This window comes from Arachis hypogaea, unplaced genomic scaffold (genome assembly GCF_003086295.3).
Source record: "Arachis hypogaea cultivar Tifrunner unplaced genomic scaffold, arahy.Tifrunner.gnm2.J5K5 arahy.Tifrunner.gnm2.scaffold_28, whole genome shotgun sequence".
NCBI lineage: Eukaryota > Viridiplantae > Streptophyta > Magnoliopsida > Fabales > Fabaceae > Arachis > Arachis hypogaea.
The window spans coordinates 17,020-22,692 of record NW_027255454.1 but is presented as its reverse complement, the minus strand read 5'-3'; positions in this window follow the sequence as shown (position 1 = coordinate 22,692).

Below are 5,673 nucleotides of genomic sequence, written 5' to 3'. Positions count from 1 at the left end.
AACGTAAAAGAAAAAAAAACAGAGGAGCCTGCCGAAGATGAGGCCGTTACGGCTTGCCTTTAGGTGTTCTCCTCGGGATAGCATCATTTAAAGAACGAGGGCTAGCACAATGAAAAAAAAAAAACTGGAGGAGCCTGCTGAAGATGAGGTCGTTACGGCTCGCCTTTAGATGTCCTCCTCGGGATAGCGTCATTTAAAGAACGATGGTCAGCACAACGTAAAAAAAATAATAATAATAAAAAAAGAGAAAAAACCAGAAAAAAACCGAGAAAAAACTATGAAAAAAATCGGTGGAGCTTGCCAAAGATGAGGCCATTACGGCTCGCCTTTAGGTGTCCTTCTCTGGATAGCGTCATTTAAAGAACGAGGGTCATCACAACATAAAAAAAAAGAAAAGAAAAAAAAACCGGGAAAAAAAACTGTGAAAAAAACCGGAGGAGCATGCCAAAGATGAGGCCATTACGGCTCGCCTTTAGGTGTCCTCCTCTGATAGCGTCATTTAAAGAACGAGGGTCAACACAACGTAAAAAAAAAATCGGGAAAAAAATTGTGACAAAAAAACCGGTGGAGCTTGCCAAAGATGAGGCCATTACGGCTCGCCTTTAGGTGTCCTCCTCGGGATAGCGTCATTTAAAGAACGAGGGTCAGCACAACGTAAAAAAAAATGTGAAAAAAAACTGTGAAAAAACCGGAAGAGCTTGCCAAAGATGAGGCCATTACGGCTCGCCTTTAGGTGTCCTCCTCGGGATAGCGTCATTTAAAGAACGAGGGTCAGCACAACGTTAAAAAAAAAACCGGATTAGCTTGCCAAAGATGAGCCATTACGGCTCGCCTTTAGGTGTACTCCTCGGGATAGGTCATTTAAAGAACGAGGGTCAGCACAACGTAAAAAAAAAAAACGTGAAAAAAAACTGTGAAAAAAAACAGAGGAGCTTGCCAAAGATGAGGACATTACGGCTCGCCTTTAGGTGTCCTCCTCGTGATAGCGTCATTTAAAGAAAGAGGGTCAGCACAACGTAAAAAAAAAAGGGAAAAAAACTATGAAAAAACCGGAGGAGCTTGCCAAAGATGAGGGCTTTACGGCTCGCCTTTAGGTGTCCTCCTCGAGATAGCGTCATTTAAAGAACGAGGGTCAGCACAACGTAAAAAAAAAAAAAAACTGTGAAAAAAAATCGGAGGAGCCTGCTGAAGATGAGGCCACTACGGCTCGCCTTTAGGTGTCCTCCTCGGGATAGCGTCATTTAAAGAACGAGTGTCAGCACAACGTAAAAGAAAAAAAAACAGAGGAGCCTGCCGAAGATGAGGCCGTTACGGCTTGCCTTTAGGTGTTCTCCTCGGGATAGCATCATTTAAAGAACGAGGGCTAGCACAATGAAAAAAAAAACTGGAGGAGCCTGCTGAAGATGAGGTCGTTACGGCTCGCCTTTAGATGTCCTCCTCGGGATAGCGTCATTTAAAGAACGATGGTCAGCACAACGTAAAAAAAATAATAATAATAAAAAAAGAGAAAAAACCAGAAAAAAACCGAGAAAAAACTATGAAAAAAATGGTGGAGCTTGCCAAAGATGAGGCCATTACGGCTCGCCTTTAGGTGTCCTTCTCTGGATAGCGTCATTTAAAGAACGAGGGTCATCACAACATAAAAAAAAAGAAAAGAAAAAAAAACCGGGAAAAAAAACTGTGAAAAAAACCTGAGGAGCATGCCAAAGATGAGGCCATTACGGCTCGCCTTTAGGTGTCCTCCTCTGATAGCGTCATTTAAAGAACGAGGGTCAACACAACGTAAAAAAAAAATCGGGAAAAAAATTGTGACAAAAAAACCGGTGGAGCTTGCCAAAGATGAGGCCATTACGGCTCGCCTTTAGGTGTCCTCCTCGGGATAGCGTCATTTAAAGAACGAGGGTCAGCACAACGTAAAAAAAAATGTGAAAAAAAACTGTGAAAAAAACCGGAAGAGCTTGCCAAAGATGAGGCCATTACGGCTCGCCTTTAGGTGTCCTCCTCGGGATAGCGTCATTTAAAGAACGAGGGTCAGCACAACGTTAAAAAAAAAAACCGGATTAGCTTGCCAAAGATGAGCCATTACGGCTCGCCTTTAGGTGTACTCCTCGGGATAGGTCATTTAAAGAACGAGGGTCAGCACAACGTAAAAAAAAAAAACGTGAAAAAAAACTGTGAAAAAAAAACGGAGGAGCTTGCCAAAGATGAGGACATTACGGCTCGCCTTTAGGTGTCCTCCTCGTGATAGCGTCATTTAAAGAAAGAGGGTCAGCACAACGTAAAAAAAAAAGGGAAAAAAACTATGAAAAAACCGGAGGAGCTTGCCAAAGATGAGGGCTTTACGGCTCGCCTTTAGTGTCCTCCTCGAGATAGCGTCATTTAAGAACGAGGGTCAGCACAACGTAAAAAAAAAAAAAAAACTGTGAAAAAAAATCGGAGGAGCCTGCTGAAGATGAGGCCACTACGGCTCGCCTTTAGGTGTCCTCCTCGGGATAGCGTCATTTAAAGAACGAGTGTCAGCACAACGTAAAAGAAAAAAAAACAGAGGAGCCTGCCGAACATGAGGCCGTTACGGCTTGCCTTTAGGTGTTCTCCTCGGGATAGCATCATTTAAAGAACGAGGGCTAGCACAATGAAAAAAAAAAAACTGGAGGAGCCTGCTGAAGATGAGGTCGTTACGGCTCGCCTTTAGATGTCCTCCTCGGGATAGCGTCATTTAAAGAACGATGGTCAGCACAACGTAAAAAAAATAATAATAATAAAAAAAGAGAAAAAACCGGAAAAAAACCGAGAAAAAACTGTGAAAAAAATTGGTGGAGCTTGCCAAAGATGAGGCCATTACGGCTCGCCTTTAGGTGTCCTTCTCTGGATAGCGTCATTTAAAGAACGAGGGTCATCACAACATAAAAAAAAAGAAAAGAAAAAAAAACCGGGAAAAAAAACTGTGAAAAAAACCGGAGGAGCATGCCAAAGATGAGGCCATTACGGCTCGCCTTTAGGTGTCCTCCTCGGGATAGCGTCATTTAAAGAACGAGGGTCAGCACAACGTAAAAAAAAATGGGAAAAAAATTGTGACAAAAAAACCGGTGGAGCTTGCCAAAGATGAGGCCATTACGGCTCGCCTTTAGGTGTCCTCCTCGGGATAGCGTCATTTAAAGAACGAGGGTCAGCACAACGTAAAAAAAAATGTGAAAAAAAACTGTGAAAAAAACCGGAAGAGCTTGCCAAAGATGAGGCCATTACGGCTCGCCTTTAGGTGTCCTCCTCGGGATAGCGTCATTTAAAGAACGAGGGTCAGCACAACGTTAAAAAAAAAAACCGGATTAGCTTGCCAAAGATGAGTCCATTACGGCTCGCCTTTAGGTGTACTCCTCGGGATAGTGTCATTTAAAGAACGAGGGTCAGCACAACGTAAAAAAAAAACGTGAAAAAAAACTGTGAAAAAAAAACAGAGGAGCTTGCCAAAGATGAGGACATTACGGCTCGCCTTTAGGTGTCCTCCTCGTGATAGCGTCATTTAAAGAAAGAGGGTCAGCACAACGTAAAAAAAAAAGGGAAAAAAACTATGAAAAAACCGGAGGAGCTTGCCAAAGATGAGGGCTTTACGGCTCGCCTTTAGGTGTCCTCCTCGAGATAGCGTCATTTAAAGAACGAGGGTCAGCACAACGTAAAAAAAAAAAAAACTGTGAAAAAAAATCGGAGGAGCCTGCTGAAGATGAGGCCACTACGGCTCGCCTTTAGGTGTCCTCTCGGGATAGCGTCATTTAAAGAACGAGTGTCAGCACAACGTAAAAGAAAAAAAACAGAGGAGCCTGCCGAAGATGAGGCCGTTACGGCTTGCCTTTAGGTGTTCTCCTCGGGATAGCATCATTTAAAGAACGAGGGCTAGCACAATGAAAAAAAAAAACTGGAGGAGCCTGCTGAAGATGAGGTCGTTACGGCTCGCCTTTAGATGTCCTCCTCGAATAGCGTCATTTAAAGAACGATGGTCAGCACAACGTAAAAAAAATAATAATAATAAAAAAAGAGAAAAAACCAGAAAAAAACCGAGAAAAAACTATGAAAAAAATCGGTGGAGCTTGCCAAAGATGAGGCCATTACGGCTCGCCTTTAGGTGTCCTTCTCTGGATAGCGTCATTTAAAGAACGAGGGTCATCACAACATAAAAAAAAAGAAAAGAAAAAAAAACCGGGAAAAAAAACTGTGAAAAAAACCGGAGGAGCATGCCAAAGATGAGGCCATTACGGCTGCCTTTAGGTGTCCTCCTCTTGATAGCGTCATTTAAAGAACGAGGGTCAACACAACGTAAAAAAAAAATCGGGAAAAAAATTGTGACAAAAAAACCGGTGGAGCTTGCCAAAGATGAGGCCATTACGGCTCGCCTTTAGGTGTCCTCCTCGGGATAGCGTCATTTAAAGAACGAGGGTCAGCACAACGTAAAAAAAAATGTGAAAAAAAACTGTGAAAAAAACCGGAAGAGCTTGCCAAAGATGAGGCCATTACGGCTCGCCTTTAGGTGTCCTCCTCGGGATAGCGTCATTTAAAGAACGAGGGTCAGCACAACGTTAAAAAAAAAAACCGGATTAGCTTGCCAAAGATGAGGCCATTACGGCTCGCCTTTAGGTGTACTCCTCGGGATAGCGTCATTTAAAGAACGAGGGTCAGCACAACGTAAAAAAAAAAAACGTGAAAAAAAACTGTGAAAAAAAACGGAGGAGCTTGCCAAAGATGAGGACATTACGGCTCGCCTTTAGGTGTCCTCCTCGTGATAGCGTCATTTAAAGAAAGAGGGTCAGCACAACGTAAAAAAAAAAGGGAAAAAAACTATGAAAAAACCGGAGGAGCTTGCCAAAGATGAGGGCTTTACGGCTCGCCTTTAGGTGTCCACCTCAGGATAGCGTCATTTAAAGAACGAGGGTCAGCACAACGTAAAAAAAAAAAAAAAAACTGTGAAAAAAAATCGGAGGAGCCTGCTGAAGATGAGGCCACTACGGCTCGCCTTTAGGTGTCCTCCTCGGGATAGCGTCATTTAAAGAACGAGTGTCAGCACAACGTAAAAGAGAAAAAAACAGAGGAGCCTGCCGAACATGAGGCCGTTACGGCTTGCCTTTAGGTGTTCTCCTCGGGATAGCATCATTTAAAGAACGAGGGCTAGCACAATGAAAAAAAAAAAAACTGGAGGAGCCTGCTGAAGATGAGGTCGTTACGGCTCGCCTTTAGATGTCCTCCTCGGGATAGCGTCATTTAAAGAACGATGGTCAGCACAACGTAAAAAAAATAATAATAAAAAAAAGAGAAAAAACCGGAAAAAAACCGAGAAAAAACTGTGAAAAAAATTGGTGGAGCTTGCCAAAGATGAGGCCATTACGGCTCGCCTTTAGGTGTCCTTCTCTGGATAGCGTCATTTAAAGAACGAGGGTCATCACAACATAAAAAAAAAGAAAAGAAAAAAAAAACCGGGAAAAAAAACTGTGAAAAAAACCGGAGGAGCATGCCAAAGATGAGGCCATTACGGCTCGCCTTTAGGTGTCCTCCTCGGGATAGCGTCATTTAAAGAACGAGGGTCAGCACAACGTAAAAAAAAAATCGGGAAAAAAATTGTGACAAAAAAACCGGTGGAGCTTGCCAAAGATGAGGCCATTACGGCTCGCCTTTAGGTGTCCTCCTCGGGAT